The following is a 21,140-nucleotide window of genomic DNA, read 5'->3' as shown; positions in this document are numbered from 1 at the left end:
GACAACTAAACCAGAACAAGAAGCAATGAAAATTCACTGGGGGAAATAAAACCCATTACTTGTTACTTTATATATACCCCCAAAATGCATGAAAACTTTGAAGCCACCCCTGAAAATTTCATGCATCAGAAGAGGATGCTTTTCTCTTACTTAATAATCAGATGAGTAAATACGTCAATGTGGAGATTGAGACAAATTGAAAGTGATTAATAGTGTTTGGTAAAGGATGCATTCAAATACTTTTATAAAAGTAACTTCAACAACAATTCATGAACTAAACAGAAAAATAGGAAAGTAACTGAGTTCTAATTAGACATATCGTCAACACTTTGTGTCATGGGTGGAAAGGCCCATTACTCCTCATACCCCCTGCCCCTATTGCCAGGGGACAACGAAGATGGATGCTTTAGTTTTAAATGAAGAAATCTGTGCGAGACAAATTCATGAAAAAAGGTTCAAAAAAATGTTAAAAAAGCCTTTTAAATGTAAAGAATTCAAGGGGCTCCTGGGTGGCTCGGTTGGTTAAACATCTGACTCTTGATTTTGGATCAGGTCATGATCTCACAGTGGTGAGATCTAGCCCCGTGTTGGGTTCTCCACTGGGTATGGAGATTCTCTCTTCCCCTCTCCTTCTGCCTCTCTTCTTCTCATGCTCACACTTTCTCTCTCAAAAAACAAAACAAAAGCAAAATAAAAAAAAGCAAAATAATTCAAAATCTGAAGGGAAACATAGACACACATATACACACAGATTCATTTCCCATTTTCAGACATATTAAATTAGAGACCAGACATATAATTTAAATTATTCAGAAAGATGCCATTGAAAGTGAAAGGGAGTGCTGTTTATAATTGTCACCAGGACAACAGGTGCAAACTGGGACTGTCCTGGGTAAGTTAGATGTATGGTAACCTTAGTTGTAGGAACTGCACAGTTAAACTTTGTTGAATAGGACAAAACAAATGCTTTTTTTTTTTTCCACTCAGGAGCTCCTAAGACTTCTGGCCTTAAAACACTAGAAGTTTTGGCTAATGCAAAATTTATTATGTAGGTGGGAATAGAGTAGTATAAGCACCAGTATATTGTTGTACTTAAGAGCATTGACTGGCTTCAAATCCTGGTTAACTGTGTGACTTTGGGTGAATTGCTTAATGTCTCTGTGCCTCAACTTCCTCATCAGTAAATTGGGGATAATAACTGTTATTGTGAGAATTAAACAACAATACATGGAAAGTGCTTGCAAGAGTGTCTGGTTCAAAGGATTATGGAAATGCTTGTTAGTTTTATAATTATTCCCATTTTATAGATTACACTTCTGTCCCCGCCAAAAAAATAAAAAATAAAAAAAAAAATAAAAGGAACAGATAAACAAATTATGTTCAGAGTTTAACCTGATAATCAGGCTCACTTTAAGGTAGTCAAAAAGTGATCCAGGATAGACTGAGCTGGAAACTTGGGCCTTCTCCAGAAAGAAGTATTTCCAAGCTTTCTCTGGAAATGAGTGAAGGGGAAGAAGAGGTCAGGCAAGATCTTAGTTTACCGGTTTTGTTTAAAGTCTCTGAGATGTCCAATGCTCGGTCAGATCTGTACCAGACTTGTTACTCATGTAGTGATATTGTAGAGGCAAATGAAGTTTGAAAAAACACTAGAAACTTCCAAAACAACCACAGGAAGTCCATATTTATATGCTTACATTTAAGTCTTGCCATTAGGCTGAGTCTTCTTCATTATTACAATAATTAGTAATTACATTGGGGCGCCTGGGTGGCTCAGTCGGTTAAGCGTCCGACTTCAGCTCAGGTCACCATCTCGTGGTCCGTGAGTTCGAGCCCCGCGTCAGGCTCTGGGCTGATGGCTCAGAGCCTGGATCCTGCTTCTGATTCTGTGTCTCCCTCTCTCTCTGACCCTCCCTCGTTCATGCTCTGTCTCTCTCTGTCCCAAAAATAAATAAACGTTAAAAAAAATTAAAAAAAAATAGTAATTAAAACAATTAATTATAATTATAATTAATATTAAAACAATAATATAAAAATAACTATAACTGTCATTCTTGAGCCTTTACTAGATGCCAGGCCCTCCCCGAGTCCTTCACATGTATTAACTCATGCAATACAACAAATATTTGATTTAGGTGCTATTATTATTATCCTTTTGCAGATGAAGATACTGAGGAATAAAGAAGTTACAGATTGGCTTAGTTTTGTATTTCATCAGTGTCAGATACATGCCAGGCACCTGGTAAGTATTTATTGAATCAATTTGCTTGTAGGCCTGTTAATATTTTCTAGCAGAACCCACTTACATCGTTGATTTTATTCAGTAAGAAGAAATTTTGAGAATCTATTTAGAGGAAAAAACATTTGCTTGCAACTGCTTTGTTATCCTTGCATATATTTGTTCTTGGTATTTTGATTTCTGTAAGACCACAAGAATTCATAATTATAAACAACATTTCAAATAACCTTTTATGTGCCATCATAGGTAAGGATAGAAGTGTTAAATGAGATTTTGAATTCTGGAAAACGGCCTAACAAATGAGAACAGATAATTTTTAATAAATCACTTATGTTTGGCTTTGGAAAGCATTATTCTGGATATTTTTGCCTCCAGTGATTTGATTTCCTAATTATGTTTTTACCTCAGGACAGTATTATAATTGCTTGCATTTTCTGAGCACAGACCAGCTGTAAGGGGAGAGGGGCACTTCTGGGCAGTTCTGTAAATGTCAGGAGCAGGAGGTCAGTCTGGGGTTAATGATGTGCTCTGAATCTTCCACACAGTGGAAAATCCACCAGTGGAGAGTGTGCCTACGATAAAGTATGTGAAGTACAGCGAGGACACCAAGTAGAAAACGAGGCAGCCGGAAAGACATCAACAGCAGAGAAGGCAGGGGAATAGCACAGAGTAGCCATTAGAGGCAATTGATCAGGGAAACAAATGGAAGATGGTAGTAAATTTTTATTCTCCTCAATGGGCTATTTTGTAATGGTACTTTGGATCCTATGTGTTTGGCTACAAAAGCAGGCACTGCATTTTAATGTTTTGGGTCAGTTATAGAAAACAATAACGGGGAGAAATAGTATTCCCAAGGATATGATGATATCTGTGTGTTTATTTGCTGCATTTAAAATTTAAAGGGCCCGGCTCCAGAAATGAATTATAGTTAGATTAAATGCTTTTCTAAATGCCAAAGTGATGCAGTGGCTCATCCCGATTTCTCCCTCATCATGCCTCTGTTTGACAACTGAAATCTAAGCACAGCCATAATCTCATCAGCCTTGCTTCTTTAATGAAAGACACTACCCTCAATGATCCATTTGATCAACACTCATTCAACAGTAACCATGGGTGGGCAAACAGTCCAGTGGGGGAGAAAAACACTAAAACACAATTACAGATCACCCCATACTTAGAGTTGTGTTAAATGCAATGAAGAAAATTTCTAATTCTAAGAACACTGTATAGAGGGATCTATTATAGACTGGTGTGTGTGGGGGGAGAGGGTTGACAGAAAGTGTCCCTGCATACGTTACACGTAAGACTTGAAGAATAAATAGGAATTGGCCAGGTGAAGCTGGTGGTGGAAAGAGTCAAGTGCACATGACAGATCTTACTCTATTCTTTATATTAAAAGGGTTTTGTAACTTCAAAGTCAGCCAGTTGACTATTTCTGGTGGGGCTGATTGAAGGGAATGTGATGAAATTTGGAAAGCTCATATAATAACAACAGGACACTGGAGTGACACCCCTTTCTCCTAAAACACTTCTCTCCACCTTGGAAAGCAGAGACCTGTGGTAGAATTATTGAAATGTAGGTGAACAGGTTGCCTTCCTTTTGGCTTTGATGGTGCCAGAAGAGGGCAAGAAGAGTCTGTATGGTCTCAGTAGAGGTGGAAGATAGCAACCAGGAACCATTGGGTTACTCTTCTCACCATAGCGCAATTATTATGGGCTTTCAGGGACCTCTCTCTGGACAGACAGGGAATGTGTAAAATGCCTTCTGAGGTTGGCAGATATAAAAAGCCCAGATGGCTGATATAAAAAACCCATCTCCAAAGGCATTCTAAGGGGAATTCAGTGCTGCTCTCAGAGCATGAGTTTTAAATGTACACAACCTAGGACCATTGTTTTGCAGATAGCTTCAGCTATTTATTTTTACTGCAACATGGGGGAGAGGTGACTTCAACAACTTTTTCTGTGCTTAATGCTGGATTCCATAAATCACCTCAGAATAAGTCTGGCATTAAAGGCAAAAATGAGTTAAAAATCCTATGTTTTTTTTTAAAGAAAAGCTGTGTGGGAGGCAATGCTCAGTCTGGGAGGTTTGAGAGGAAAGCTCTCACGATGTTCACAGCCCACACAATCACAGGGTGTAAGTTCTCGGGGAGGGAATTCTTTGGCAGTAGCAACATACATAATCGCATTTTCCTCAGAGCAGGCTTTATGTTCGAGTTTTTAATTCATGTTAAGGTTTAAAGAATTGCCTTTAATTATAAAAATGGCTAAACATTTTTATCTAGTATCCTTTCAGAAAACAGATTCCTTGAGGAATGATTTAATCCAATGATTAGGGTGGTGATAGAAAAGCACAGACTTGTTATGCACTCAGCTAGGAACATGTGTGTGTTTAAGTGTGAAGCCCAGATAGGAATATGCATTAAATTATTCCATTTTCATGCAATCACGTGGACAATAAGCAAATCCCACAAGTATTGTTCTCCTGCAAGAATCCTGGCTATTGGCAGTTCATTTTCAAGTACAGATTTCTCTACATGAAATCGAAGTAACCAAACATAATCGTTTCTCTGTCAACTCTTGATTATTAGTGTGCAAATTATGCCTTAATGCTTTCCAGAGTTGCTAACATCACTTCATCAGGGAGCCCAGGTTTTGAGTTCTGCCAAATGTCAGCTTAATGCTGGAGATATGAAAGGTTTCATAGTAATGGTAATAATAATCGTTAATATTTATTGAGCATTGTCTATGTGCCAAGCAATATTCTAAGTGCTTTCCATGTTTTATTTTGACTCCCCCCAAAACCTCCTGGAGTAGATATTATTCTTATTTCTGTTTTACAGATCAGAGGAAGGGAACTTGTGAAAATTGGCCAAAATCACATTGAGGAGGGCACTTGTTGGGATGAGTACTGGGTGTTGTATGTAAGCGATGAACCACAGGAATCTATGCCCCAAACCAAGAGAACACTTTACACACTGTATGTTAGCCAATTTGACAATAAATTATGTTAAGAAAAAACAGAAAATTGGCCAAAATCAGACATCTCATTATTGTGATCAGGCTGCCAATCTGACTTCTCTACAAATGTGTTACATCAGAAGTGACACATATTTTATTGGTTCTTTTATTTTCAGAACATACTCAATTAAAATTTTATCCAAATTGTTCCTTAGTCATGTGTTTTATTTTGCTTACTGACACAAAAGTTAGTGACAGTAGAAGCTAAATATTATTGATCAACACTTGTGGACTTGTTTTAGGATGCTATTTTTGCTTTCTTGCTTTGGTATTATCAGTTTGTAAGTAAATGATACCACCCCCGCACACCCCCCCCATTTTCTCATGAGAAAATTCTGAATAGATCTTTAAGAAATGTCCTTGTAGGTATAAAGTATGCAGCATGTCCAAAATGTATTTGACCTTAAACCTCTCCGCATTTTGGGGGAGCATTTTGTGCAGCAAGTATTTCCCAACTGTGATAAATGCTATTCTAATATTTTATCATAAGCATATCTTACCTCCTTTTCATCTCTCAAATGACTATAATCTAGATTGTCTTCAAGATTTCCATAATTTCAAATCAAATGGCCTCTTCTCAGATGACATCTCATGATCTCCCAGGAAACAACTTTATAAACCGTTTCTGACTTGGAATGTTCTCCTTTCTGGGTTTGAGTTCACCATTTCCTTTTGGTTTTCTCTTTTCCCCTCTGTCTTCTCAGTTTTCTCTATTACCTTGCCTTTATCTAATTCTTAAATTTTCCCTAAGGGCCTATCCTTGACTGCCATCTCAATGTTAAATTTCTAGTTGCTTCATTCAGACTGCCACACTCCTCTTTACTTTCTGAATATTCCCCGACTTCTTTAGAAATAACTAATTCCTCTTCCCTTTCCCTGTCAAGGGCACTTTATTTATGCCATGGTACATAGTTGTATCCTGCCTGCCTTATAACTAGTCTCCTTTGTGAGGAAACAGTAGGCTCTGTTGTGGGTAACTCAGACGATTATCAGAACAAAAGTTTACATCTCACTCATGCAAGAGTCTGAGGCAGATCAGGGCAGCTCTCAAGGACGGCTGTCTGCCATTCCATTCAGGGATTCAGAGATCCAGGCAACTTCAAATTTGAGGCTCTACCTTCTCAGCAAAAGGGATTTTTCTCTGACTTCCATGGCGGAAGAGAAAGATTAAAAATTTAATAGGGGCATCCTGACTCATCCTGGTCTGTGCTGTTCATATTTCACTGGCCATCACAAATCATAGGGTTCTAGATAGCAGAACTGGGCTGTTTAGTCTTCCATGTGCCCAGGAAAGACGGGAGAACTACTGGTGAACAGCTTGGTACATGGATTGTGTCATAACCATTTTTCTACCCCCCATAGTTGGCACAGAATTTGACAATAAACACCAATAATGTCTCATAAACTGAATCTAATCTAGTTCAAACTTGCATCACTTTACAGATGGAAAAGCTGAGGCCCTCCCCAAGGAAAGAGGGTTTCCCCAAATTAGTCAAGGAGATATTTACAGAACTAGGAAAAAGAATCTAAGTTTATTGCTCCTTTTACTACACTTGCTGTTCCTGAAGGAATTTATTCTAGAGGAATTGTATGATTTTGCTGGGTTGAGCATTATGTCCATTAAGATTGTGAGGTTTGGTCCCCAAAGGCAAGGGAATTAAAAGCAAAAGTGAATTACTGGGACCTTATGAAGATAAAAAGCTTCTGCACAGCAAAGGAAACAACCAACAAAACTAAAAGGCAACCAACGGAATGGGAAAAGATATTTGCAAATGACATATCGGACAAAGGGCTAGTATCCAAAATCTATAAAGAGCTCACCAAACTCCACACCCGAAAAACAACCCAGTGAAGAAATGGGCAGAAAACATGAATAGACACTTCTCTAAAGAAGACATACGGATGGCCAACAGGCACATGAAAAGATGTTCAACGTCGCTCCTTATCAGGGAAATACAAATCAAAACCACACTCAGATATCACCTCACGCCAGTCAGAGTGGCCAAAAGGAACAAATCAGGAGACTATAGATGCTGGAGAGGATGTGGAGAAACGGGAACCCTCTTGCACTGTTGGTGGGAATGCAAATTGGTGCAGCCGCTCTGGAAAGCAGTGTGGAGGTTCCTCAGAAAATTAAAAATAGACCTACCCTATGACCCAGCAATAGCACTGCTAGGAATTTATCCAAGGGATACAGGAGTACTGATGCATAGGGGCACTTGTACCCCAATGTTTATAGCAGCACTCTCAACAATAGCCAAATTATGGAAAGAGCCTAAATGTCCATCAACTGATGAATGGATAAAGAAATTGTGGTTTATATACACAATGGAATACTACGTGGCAATGAGAAATAATGAAATATGGCCTTTTGTAGCAACGTGGATGGAACTGGAGAGTGTGATGCTAAGTGAAATAAGCCATACAGAGAAAGACAGATACCATATGGTTTCACTCTTATGTGGATCCTGAGAAACTTAACAGAAACCCATGGGGGAGGGGAAGAAAAAAAAAAAGAGGTTAGAGTGGGAGAGAGCCAAAGCATAAGAGACTGTTAAAAACTGAGAACAAACTGAGGGTTGATGGGGGGTGGGAAGGAGGGGAGGGTGGGTGATGGGGGGTATTGAGGAGGGCACCTTTTGGGATGAGCACTGGGTGTTGTATGGAAACCAATTTGACAATAAATTTCATATATTAAAAAAAAAGATTGTGAGGTTTGTTTTTGTTTGTTTTCTTGCTTGCTTTATTTTCTTTTGAAGTTTATTTATTTATTTTTTAATTTTTTAATTCTATTTTTTTTAATTTACATCCAACTTAGTTAGCATATAGTGCAACAATGATTTCAGGAGTAGATTCCCTAATGCCCCCTACCCATTTAGCCCATCCCCCTCCCACCACCCCTCCAGTAACCCTGTATTTATTCTCCATATTTAAGAGTCTCTTATGTTTTGTCCCCTCCCTGTTTTTATATTCTTTTTGCTTCCCTTCCCTTATGTTCATCTGTTCTGGGTCTTAAAGTCCTCATATAAGTGAAGTCATATGATATTTGTCTTTCTCTGACTAATTTGTCTTAGCATAATAACCTCTAGTTTCATCCACGTTGTTGCAAATGGCAAGATTTCATTCTTTTTTGATTGCTGAGTAATACTCCATTGTATATATGTACCACATCTTCTTTATCCATTCATCCATTGATAGACATTTGGGATCTTTCCATACTTTGGCTATTGTTGATAGTGCTGCTATAAACATTGGGGTGCATGTGTCCCTTTGAAACAGCACACCTGTATCCCTTGGATAAATACCTAGTAGGGCAATTGCTGGGTCATAGGGTAGCTCTATTTTTAATTTTTTGACGAACCTCCCTACTGTTTTCCAGAGTGGCTGCACCAGCTTGCATTCCCACCAGCAGCGCAAAAGAGATCTTCTTTCTCCGCATCCTCACCAACATCTGTTGTTGCCTGGGTTGTTAATGTTAGCCATCCTGACAGGTGTAAGGTGGTATCTCATGGTGGTTTTGATTTGTATTTCCCTGATGATGAGTGATGTTGAGCATTTTTTTCATGTTGGTTGACCATCTGGATATCTCCTTTGGAGAAGTGTCTATTCATGTCTTTTGCCCATTTTTTCACTGGATTGTTTGTTTTTTGGGTGTTTGGGTTTGATAAGTTCTTTTTAGATTTTGGATACTAACCCTTTATCTGATATGTCATTTGCAAATATCTTCTCCCATTCTTTCAGTTGCCTTTCAGTTTTGCTAATTGTTTCCTTTGCTGTGCAGAAGCTTTTTATTTTGATGAAGTCCAAGTAGTTCATTTTTGCTTTTGTTTCCCTTGCGTCCAGAGACGTATTGAGTAAGAAGTTGCTGTGGCCAAGATCAAAGAGGTTTTTGCCTGCTTTCTCCTCAAGGATTTTGATGGCTTCCTGTCTTACATTGAGGTCTTTCATCCACTTTGAGTTTATTTTTGTGTATGGTGTAAGAAAATGGTCCAGGTTCATTCTTCTGCATGCCGCTGTTCAGTTTTCCCAGCACCACTTGCTGAAGAGACCGTCTTTATTCCATTGGATGTTCTTTCCTGCTTTGTCCAAGATTAGTTGGCCATACATTTGTGGGTCCATTTCTGGGTTCTCTGTTCTGTTCCATTGATCTGAGTGTCTGTTTTTGTGCCAAAAGTTAAGTTATTTATTTTGAGAGAGACAGAGACAGTGAGATTGGGGAAAGGCAGAGAGAGAAGGAGAGAGAAAGTGAGAGGGGAGAAAGAGAGAGAATCCCAAGTAGGCTCCGCGCCATCAGCATAGACCCCAACCTGTGGTTAGAACCCATGAAACTGTGAGATTATGACCCAAGCTGTAATCACAAGTCAGATGCTTAACTTACTGAGCCACCCATGTGATGGTTGCTTGCTTTAAATAATCGTTTACATAGTTAGTATATGGCCTGAAATATATCAGGAAAATGAATCAAATGCAACAGAATAATCTTAAATAGATTATCGGTTAGTTGCCAGGCAACATCAATAACTGTTTCCAGTTCCTAAGTAGACAACGTCTCCTTTGCTACTTGGTCTTTAATTGTATAGCAAATACTTTTATTGGTACAGGGGAAAAAAGACATTTGAAAAGTGAAATGTGGTATTGTAAATGATCACGTATACTTCTTTACTATAGTTTCTGGAATAGTAATTCTAAGTGTTTACTTAGCAATTTGGGGACTCAACCCCCATTTTATGTTTACAAACTTTTAAATTAATAGGTAGGGATTCTCTCAGTGCTATTTTATCTATGAAAATATTACATTTTATGACTACTGTAATATCTTTTTTGGGCAATCTTATTTGTTTCAAAGCTTGGTGTTCTCATTTACTTGACAGCTTCAGGGTTCTCCAAACCCCATTGAGATTCTCTCAAACTCTATTTCTACATGGGAAATTCCATTTAAACATATAAACTAATCTTAAACTCAGTGTTTTTAAAATAAACTTGTGATCTTCCTTTCTCCCAAGCCTCTTCAAACAAATAAACATTTATAGAGATTGCTGGTTGTGGCATGTGGCTGATTTCTAGTCAATGGGGTATGTACAGAGGTTATGGGCACCCCTTCCCAGTCTGGCCAATACCATCTTCCAGGCCCACAGCAAACCAACAAACCATCACCACCACCACCACTGTCACCATCATCACCACCACCACCACAACCACCACTGTCACTGTCACCACTACCACCACCACCACTACCACCAACACCATCACCGTCATCACCACCACCACTACCACCACCACCACCACTGTCACCATCATCACCATCACCACCACCACCACCACTGCTGTCACCGTCATCACCACCACCACCACAACCACCACACCACCACCACCACCACAACCACCACACCACCACCACAACCACAACCACCACAACCACCACTGTCACTGTCACCACCACCACCACCACCACCATCACTGTCATCACCACCACCATTACCACCACCACCACCACTGTCACCGTCATCACCACCACCACCACCGTCACAGTCATCACCACCACCACCACCACTGTCACCATCATCACCATCACCACCACCATCACCACCACCACTGTCACTGTCACCACCACCACCATCACCACCACCACCACTGTCACCGTCATCACCACCACCACCACCATCACAGTCATCACCACCACCACCACCACTGTCACCATCATCACCACCACCACCATCACCACCACCACCACTGTCACCGTCATCACCACCACCACCACCACCACCACGGTCACCATCATCACCACCACCACAACCGCCACCACCACCACTGTCACCGTCACCACCACCACCACAACCACCACCACCACCACCACAACCACCACCACCACCACCACAACCACCACCACCACCACTGTCACCATCATCACCACCACCACCACCACAACCACCACTGTCACCGTCATCACCACCACCACAACCACACCACCACAACCACCACTACACCATCATCACCACCACCACAACCACCACCACCACAACCACCACTGTCACCATCATCACCACCACCACAACCACCACCACTGTCACCATCACCACCACCACCACCACCACCACAACCACCACCACCACCACAACCACCACTGTCACCATCATCACCACCACCACAACCACACCACCACAACCACCACTACACCATCATCACCACCACCACAACCACCACCACCACAACCACCACTGTCACCGTCATCACCACCACCACAACCACCACAACCACCACTGTCACCGTCATCACCACCAGAACCACCACCACCACCACTGTCACCGTCATCACCACCACCACAACCACCACCACCACTACCACCACCACCACAACCACCACTGTCACCATCATCACCACCACCACAACCATACCACCACAACCACCACTACACCATCATCACCACCACCACAACCACTACCACCACAACCACCACTGTCACCGTCATCACCACCACCACAACCACCACAACCACCACTGTCACCGTCATCACCACCACCACAACCACCACCACTGTCACCATCACCACCACCACCACCACCACCACAACCACCACCACCACCACTGTCACCGTCATCACCACCACCACAACCACCACCACCACTACCACCACCACCACCACAACCACCACTGTCACCATCATCACCACCACTACCACCACTGTCACCATCACCACCACCACCACCACAACCACTACTGTCACTGTTATCACCACCACCACCACTGTCACCGTCATCACCACCACCACAACCACCACCACCACCACCACCACCACCATGTCACTGTCACCACCACCACCACCACCACCACAACCACTACCACCAAAACAGGTAGAAGCCCCTCCTTGCTAGTTTCCACTTGGCTGGAGATGCCAAACTTGGAAATCATACCGTTGAACATGGCAAAGCTTTTATAGACCTCAATTCTTAAGTGGCTATGGCAATAGAGCCCTGTCACTATCCTGGACTATTCTGACAGCAAGAAATAAACTTATTCCATATTGAATCATTGGTTGATATTATTATTACCCTAGCCTACTGTAATATAGAAACTTCAGTTTGCTCATCTAGGAAATGGGAATAATAACTATTTTGAGAACTGAATGAGATAATATAAACAAAGCATTTGTTTTAATGCATGATTCATAAAAGATACCTGATAAATTTAATTTCTATACTTCCTTCCATCTTCCCTTAGATATAAGGAATGCAGTCCTTTTTCTCACTTCTTAAACCTCTGATTCTTCTACCATTTTTTTTCTGCTCTGTACTTGGTGAAGAATAGTGGTTATGTGACTCAACCTGTTAATTTCCTGTTGCCAAATCTATACATAGTCACGGATCCAAATCCCCATTTCATCCTTTCCTCCTATCCCAACTCTACTCCTTAAGCTATTTAATATTAACAAGTATTTATGAAGTTATTAGTATATTCCAGGTAATATGTGAAGCTCTGTATGGGTTATGTCATTAGAGCTCATGAAGTCAGCACTATTTTATATCCCCATATTGCAATGAAAGAATTGGGATCAGAAAAATCAAGCAGTTTGCTCACAAAGCAAGTGTGATTGAACCACCATGTACCTTTAAAGTCCCTCATTCTATTTTCACTTTCTACTTGTATTTAAACATGCTCAAATGTCTACAATCTCAAGGAAAACTACTCCCTGAAGCTTACTGCTCCATTCTTCATGATCTTCATTTACTGTTTCTACCTCCTCACCTCCACTCTCCGAGCACCCGGTTTGTGTCCTCACTACTCAAATAAATTGCCTCCTCTTTTCGAGTAATACATCCAGTGGAAACTGCCTAGTTCTTAAATCACTTACCCTGTCTGAAATATTTAGTTCTGTTGACTACTCTCTTCTCTTTTTCCTTCTTTCCAAGCTCCCTGTTTTAGTGTCCTTTTCATTCCACCCTACTTGTCTTTCTCAGTCTCATTTTGGGTATTCTTTTACCTCTTTAAATGTTGGTGCTCCTTGGGGTTCTAGCCCCCAATTCCATTTTTTTTAACTCTAAATATTCTGCTGATATCATTCACTCCTATTATAAACTATATGCCACTCATGCCCATGTCTTTTATCCACATAAATATGAACATTGGTCTTCAATTCTATAACCATTTAAGCAATTTCTATGTGACATTCTCAATTTAAATGCTGCACAAGCACCTCGAACTCATTTCTAAATGAGTCCAAGTTGGAAACTGCACATCAAATGAGGCTCTACTCCTTCATCATTCCTCACACCCCAATCAATTTCTAAGTCTTTTTCTAAGTCAATTTCTAAGTCTTTTTAAAAATTTTTATTTATTTAAATTCAAGTTAGTTAACAACAGTGTAGTATTCATTTCAGGAGCAGACCCAGTGATTCATTGGAATACTCAGTGCTTATCCCAACAAGTGTCTTCCTTAATGTTCATCACCCATTTAGCCCAGCTCCCCACCCCCCTTCCCCTCCAGCAACCCTCAGTTCTCTGTAGTTAAGAGTCTTTTATGATTTGCCTCCCTCTCTGTTTTGATTTTCTTTTTCCTTCCCTTACCCTATGTTTATCTGTTTATTTTTTCTTAAATTTCACATGTGAGTGAAACCGTATGATATTTGTCTTTCTCTGACTTATTTTGTTTAGCATAATACACTCTAGTCTTGTTAATTAATAAGACATTCTATTTCTAAAATGTAACTCAACTTGAAATGATTTTTTCACTCCCCATTTCCTACCATTTGTCATGATCCATGTCTCTGGAACATTGAATGCTGAAACTACATTATTTGCCATTCTCAGAAAACAGTGGGCCCTTTCATACTTTGAAAAAGCTTACTTATCTTTTTCTTCCTTTTATGCTTGGAAAAATATTTCAATTATAAGCTATATTGTCACTGCTGTTGTGAACCTTGTGAAGTTTTCCTTGAGGCAGAGTTGGCTGCTCCCCTCCCCTGCTTCCTGTGCTACCATAGAACTTTGCACCCACCTCCTTTCTAAACATTTATCAGAAAGTTTGCAATTATTTGAGTATTTATCTCTCCTGCAGATTGTGAGAGACTTGAATTAAGAGAGCTTATCTCTGTTACAGTGAATCAGACACTTTCTAATTTGAAAACACTTTGCTAAAGGACCAGTTCACTGAATGACCATTTGCCAAATGCTTGGATTCATCAGATTTATCAATTTATTCCAAACAGTCTTAAGAGTTAAAGCTCTGTGGATGTTTAAGTGTGTTTCCCAATGATGAAATAAGATTTTATGGATACTAACTTTTTAAGGTTGATGTATCACCTGGGAACTTGGCAGAATGGTAAGAATAGCAAAAACAGTATCAGTATTTATTTAAAATTTTTTTTTCAAAGGAAAAGCTATTTTCCAACCTCCCCCCACCCCGCCATTTGATATGTAATGGGATCACTTGTCTACCTCTGAAATATTTTCAGTTATCTTTGAATGTCATTTTCTATTTTGGTGAATTTTAAGCATTTTTCTAATTCTTTTGCCAATTCCTCAAATGGCATCCAGCTTTCCTTTTATATATCTAGCATTTAAAGTTTAAGATTAAATTAAACTTTAATGAAGATTAAACTTTAAATTTAACTCACAGGCACTAAAATAAATCAGAATTTTAAACTAGATTAAAATTTAATGAAATAAAATGTTTAAATTAACTTAAATTTAGAATTACAATTTAAAGTCATCCAAAAGAATCAGAATTAGTTAAAAACATTACTTCCCCATGAAACTAAAAATGTCATTTCTGTCAAAGAACAGTTAGGGTATCACGACTTGGTTAGCAATTAGCAAAATGATTCAGAAAAGCACAAAAAACAATGGAAAAAAAACAAGGAACACAATAAATCAAATCAAAAAGATGTTGAAGAAGGGTAAAAAATAAATTGATTAAAAATATAATAAACGATAACAGGTGAAAGCTGAAAGATTGGATCAATACAAAATTACATTTTATTTTATTTTTTGTTTTTATTTATTTATTTAAGTTTATTTATTTTTGAGAGAGAGAGAGAAAGAGCATGAGCAGGGGAGGGGCAGAGAGAGACAGAGACACAGAATCCAAAGCAGGATCCAGGCTCTGAGCTGTCAGCACAGAGCCCAACTTAAGGCTCAAACTCACGAACCCCAAGATTTTGACCTGAGCTGAAGTTGGACGCTCGAGAGATTGAGCCACCCTGGGGCCCCCATTTTTTAAAATGACATTTTAAAAAAGAAGTAAAAAACAGTGTAAACTGAGAATCCCCATATGAAAAGCAAAATTTTACTTAGTTCATGTGAACTATTTCACATTCGGTCATCAAATCAAAGACTCTTCTTAAAACTTATAAGATTATCTTTTGTCAAATCCATATATTTGATGGATTCGTTGTCAGTGATTTGGCCATTTGGTGAACTGAGTTTTGGTGAATTTGTCTGCTTGTTTGCCACCAAAGTTGCCTGTGCTGTCAGTCTTGTCTCCAATTTCCCCAACTTGCTTGTGTTAACTCAAGTCTCTCTTCCTCTGGCATCCTTCTTAAGTAATGTCTATGAATTCTTTCACAACCTAGGTACTTCTCTGATCATAGGTTTCTAAGCTTCTGTGGTCAGAGGTTATTTTCCTCTTCTTTTTTAAACTCATTGTCTCTTGTCTGGCTGATAGATATTTGTCCTCCTTAAGGACAGTACTATATGCTGCTATAAAGGCAGCATATAATTTTCTTAGCCCCTCTTTTCTTAACATTTATTTAGAACATTTTAATATATTTGTAAAATACAAATCAGATTATGTCATACTCCTATTTAAAACTTTTTAAATTTAAAATTAGGGAGACAGAGCATGAGTGGGGGAGGAGCAGAGAGAGAGGGAGACACAGACTCTGAAGCAGGCTCCATGCTCTGAGCTGTCAGCACAGAGTCCAATATGGGGCTTGAACTCTTGAACCACGAGATCATGACCTGAGCTGAAGTTGGACACTTAACCAACTGAGCCACCCAGGTGCCCCACCCTATTTAAAACCTTTTAATAGCTTTCTATTACTCTTACAAACTTTTAATAGCTTTCTATTACTCTTAAATTCATAAGATGGCCCATATGCTCATGCAATTTTTGGCCCCTGGATACCTTTTTGGGTTTCTTGGAGGACTCATTCTTTTTCTGGGCTCCAGGCATTGACTGGCCTTTTCAGACTCTAGAATATGCCATGCCACTGTTCAGCCCAGAACCTTTGCCTGTTTGCTTTCCTGTGCATGCCTCTTCATACCTACCCCAGTGTCCTTTGTTATGAAATGCCTCTCTCTCCTTTTTTTTTTTTTTAAACTAGACTTTATTTTTTAGAGCAGTTTAAGGTTCACAGTAAAACTGAGCAGAGAGAACTCAGGGAGTTCTCATATACTCCCTGCCTCCAAATGCACAGCCTCCAAAATGCTCTTCTATTTTTTAGGCTCCCTTCTGCTAGATATATTTCTTCTCATAGGATCATATTGTCTTCTTCAAACGTCATTTGGAGATTGTAATTTTTTAGTATGATTATATGTTGCTTGTATTTTTTCTCCACAAGGCATAAACTCCATGAGGGAAAAGACTGTTTATTATTGTTTTTCCAAACAATTATTTGCTTCCCAGAATATAAGCCTATGCCTGGCATATGGTAGATCTTCAGTAAACATCCATCATCTTGGGTGAATGACATATATCATTAATCCTTTGTAGTCTATGGTTAAAACACAGTTCTGTATAATTACCATTACAGGACTTTGAACACCTAAAATAAAAATTAACCATAATTTTGCTATTTCTTTCTGTCTCAGACAAATTTAGATTTTGCATTTATAACTATTCTTGTACAGCAGCTTTTAAAAATTAACCACAGATGTTACACTAACATGCATGCTAATGGAAATAACATTATTTTATTATGTATTAAATATAATAATTCCTTTCTACTTTAATTCTCTCTTCTCTGTTTTCAAAACTGACGTGTTGGGTTTCAAATCTATAAAAAATTTGCTTGTTTTACCTAAGAGGCACATACCACCACAAGGGGGCAGGGGTAGACAAATATTCGGGGTTTTTTGACTCCAAGTTCTGAATCACCAGAATATTCTTCTTTGACAGCGTTAATTTGGGCCATTATTTTTTGTATGAATTTCTTTTTTCATTTGACATTCAGTTTAAAATCTATACATACTATTACCCTTTTAACAGAGTATATGTCTTTTAAAAGATGAACAGACCCACACTACACAAATTGGAGATATGAAATGACTTGTCCCTTCGGTACATTAAGTCATATTACAGAGTTATAAGAATAATATTCCAAGCATTGCAATAAATTGTTCATTGCTAATTTTATAGCTAGTTTCCATTCTTCTGTTTTATCTTTAGCACCCCTCCTAATCCCCCTGCCACCTGGCTCCCCTCTCCCCGCCCCTCATACACACATAGAGGCTGGTAGGGGGAAAAGGAAATTTTGTGGTTTTTTTAAATATAACTTAGGAAATATTTAGATATTTATTGCACATAAGTAAGATATTGAAGATTTTCTGGGAATAGGATTTTACAGCTTAGTTTGCTTTATTTTTCTATCTTTTATGCCCTAAATACTAAATACACTAAATACTAGACACTTCTTCACTTTGATAAAGAAAAACATGACCTGAGCTCTATGTAGCTAGCTTGACATAGTTCTCCTAAACAGTTTGGGTAGAAATTTACATTAGTGATCTAATTTCATGACTAACTTTATTTTATTAAATATTCTGAAATTTAGATCCCTGTAAATGAAGAGTTCATTGAACTCAGAGTTGAATTTAAAAATGTGATTTTTTTTAATTAAAAACAATTTTTTTGAACATTTATTCATTTTTGAGAAACAGAGCCCGAGCGGGGGGGGGGGGGGTAGAGAGAGAGGGAGACATAGAATCTGAAGCAGGTTTCAGGCTCTGAGCTGTCAGCACAGAACCCATCCCAGGGCTTGAACCCACAAACCGTGAGATTATGATCCAAGCCGAAGTTAGGTGCTTAACCAACGCAGCCACCTAGGTACCCAAGAATGTGATGTTTAATGGGGCACATTAAGCCACTGGGTGGCTCAGTCAGTTAGGCCTCTGACTTTGGCTCAGGTCATGATCTCACAGTTAATGAGTTCAAGCCCTGCATTGGGTTCTCTGCTGTCAGCACAGAGCCTACTTCAGATCTTCTGTCCCCCTCTCTCTCTGCCCCTCCCCTGCTCGCTCTCTCTCTCTCAAAAATAAATAATAAACATTTAAAAAAAGGATGTGATGTTTAATGACAATGGAAACAAGATAATTTGTATGTGAACAGATGCCTTGGTTAGGAGGAAGTTTAGAGGAGAAAGAAGGCTTTTTAAAAAAGATGTTTATTTTTGATAGAGACAGAGTATGAGCCGGGGAGGGGCAGAGAGAGAGAGAGAGAGAAAATCCAGAGAGAGCAGGCTCCAGGTTCCAGGCTCTGAGCTGTCAGCGCAGAGTTCAATGTGGGGCTTGAACTCACAAACTATGAGATCATGACCTGAGTTGAAGTCTGATGCTTAACTGACTGAGCCACCCAGTGCCCCTGGGAAAGCAGGCTTTTTAAGAGAAACTAATAGAAAGAATGAGTGACCACAGTGTGAAAAAGTTTCAAGTTTAAAAACTTGTGTTACAGAAGCAGATGGTCTCTGGGGCACTTGTCATCTGTTGACATGTTGAGGAAAAGGTTATGAAATGCTTCAGAGCTAATCAATGGAATACATTGTAAGGTGCTTAGATATTATCTGTGTCAGTGCTGTCCCATAGAACTTTTTGCCATAATGGCAATGCTATTTGTATTGTTCAGTACAGTAGCCACTAGCGATATGTGGTCATTGTGCAATTGAAATGTGGTTAGTGCAACTGAGGAATTGAATATTTAATTTTATTTAAAACTAGTAATTAAAATTTATTTTTTTAAAAATTTTTTTAACGTTTTATTTATTTTTGAGACAGAGAGAGGCAGAGCATGAACGGGGGAGGGGCAGAGAGACGGGGAGACACAGAATGGAAGCAGGCTCCAGGCTCTGAGCCATCAGCCCAGAGCCCGACGCCGGGCTCGAACTCACAGACCGCGAGATTGTGACCTGAGCTGAAGTCAGACGCTCAACCGACTGAGCCACCCAGGCGCCCCTAAAATTTATATTTAAATACCACATGTGACTAGTGATACTTTATTTGCACAGTGAAGGCCTAGAGGAATAAATGCCTAATTAGAGTGTTGCAATTTTTGAGATGAGATATTAAAAATTGTAACAAACAAGGTATCAAACTAAACTAATGGAAACCTAAAGAATGGTAGTTATGAGAATTTTAAAAAGCAACAAGTTAAGCATATACCATGTACTTGACTCTTTGTTAGGCACATTATCCTGCTGAATGCTTATAAAACTCTGCAAATAAATATTTTATCTTTATTTCATAGGCAATGGATCAGAAGTAAAGCTTCCTTAATGGAAATAAGGTAGGAATTTATACCCATTTGGTTTCAAAAGCCATATTTTTGTAAAATTTGAGTGAGCAGAAAAAAACTACCCAGATGTGATTGTGGATTGTGTTCTAGGAAGCAAGGTCAGCGCTTGTATGAGTATCACATCCACATATTAGTTTGTAATTTCTTAAAACCCATTCCTAAAGCTAGGATTGGTTTCTGATGATGTAACAGGGCTGAAGGTAAGAGTGGATTAGATGGTCTGGTTGGGGTGGAAGAAGGATGGTTGGGTCCATGAGCAACAATTGTTAGACTTGCTATTTCCATTAGCCATGCTAAATTGTGACAGCATCCTTGGCTGTAATTTTATGGTTGGATTCTACTCTGATGTTATTTTTCTCTCCAGTAATGCTCTGTGACTTGATTTTATCCTCATTCATCATATGACTTATGCAATGTGTTATTCACCTGGTAAGTGTGAGTTGGGCATTTCCTTGTCATAATTATGTTGAGGAAGAGCTTATGGTGCAGAGGATGGAGATGTGCCTTTACTTGTCAACTGTGTCACTAAATCTAATGTGTCCGGATGCATATATTTTTCTTAACACCTAAATCATCCTGTGGAAAAATGTGTCCTATATCCTCAGAATAAAAGGATAACAGTAATTTTTTCTGCCTGGTGTTCAGAGTGTGTGCCACACACACACAAAAATGATTCTGCACTAGCTTAAATATTAAATAATGGAGTCTGCTTAAAGAAAGCTGAATATCTTGGTTTAAGAAGTTGGCTTTACCAGTGATTGAAATAAATTGGATATGACTGATAGCCAGGGTATCTATATCAGGCTAGCCCTGTACCTTGTTATCCTGAGATTCTTTTAAAACTAGAAATCCAGTATTAAAATTCTTTGATAAAGGTTCAGATTCTGAGACAGGGTTCACCAAATTTCTTTTGAATGGAAACTAAAGCAACTTTTTGGTTCCACTGGCAATTGAACCCAGGATCTTCTGGGTATAAGGCAGATGTGCTAACCACTACACCATGGAACCTAAAGATAAGATTTTGATTCCGAGACAGGATTATGTAACCTAACCTAATTAGGATCCTAATTTAGGATTGGGTCTGGGGCTCATCGAGTGGGGCTATAAATGGGCATAGATATCTTGGAGGTCCAAATATGAATCTTTTGCAAGATGGGGGACTTTATAGAAGATTATCAGTCCATGGAAATAGTGGGCTTAGGAGACAGTATGTGAGCCCAGAAGTGGGACATGAAAAGGAAACTAGATTTCTGAAAAAGCAGATGAAATGGTGCATCAATCTTCAGGGGCAAAGCAGGAGGGGAGCTGGAGAAAGAACACAGAAACAGAAACAAGATTGTCACAAGGCGCTAGGGACCAAATTACTTGAATTGCAGCCCACTC

The 21,140-nt window shown here is 39.2% G+C and overlaps 1 non-coding gene across 1 annotated transcript; it reads right to left on the bottom strand.

Annotated features, from left to right (window-relative positions):
• Nucleotides 1-20,692: 20,692 nt before the first annotated feature.
• On the bottom strand, nt 20,693-20,765 carry TRNAI-UAU (transfer RNA isoleucine (anticodon UAU)). The gene has a single exon. It is a non-coding gene; the product is annotated as a tRNA-Ile (tRNA).
• Nucleotides 20,766-21,140: the final 375 nt, after the last annotated feature.

This window comes from Acinonyx jubatus, chromosome C1, assembly GCF_027475565.1.
Source record: "Acinonyx jubatus isolate Ajub_Pintada_27869175 chromosome C1, VMU_Ajub_asm_v1.0, whole genome shotgun sequence".
NCBI lineage: Eukaryota > Metazoa > Chordata > Mammalia > Carnivora > Felidae > Acinonyx > Acinonyx jubatus.
The sequence above is the reverse complement of the archived record's forward strand: the minus strand, read 5'-3'. Positions and strand labels throughout refer to the sequence as shown.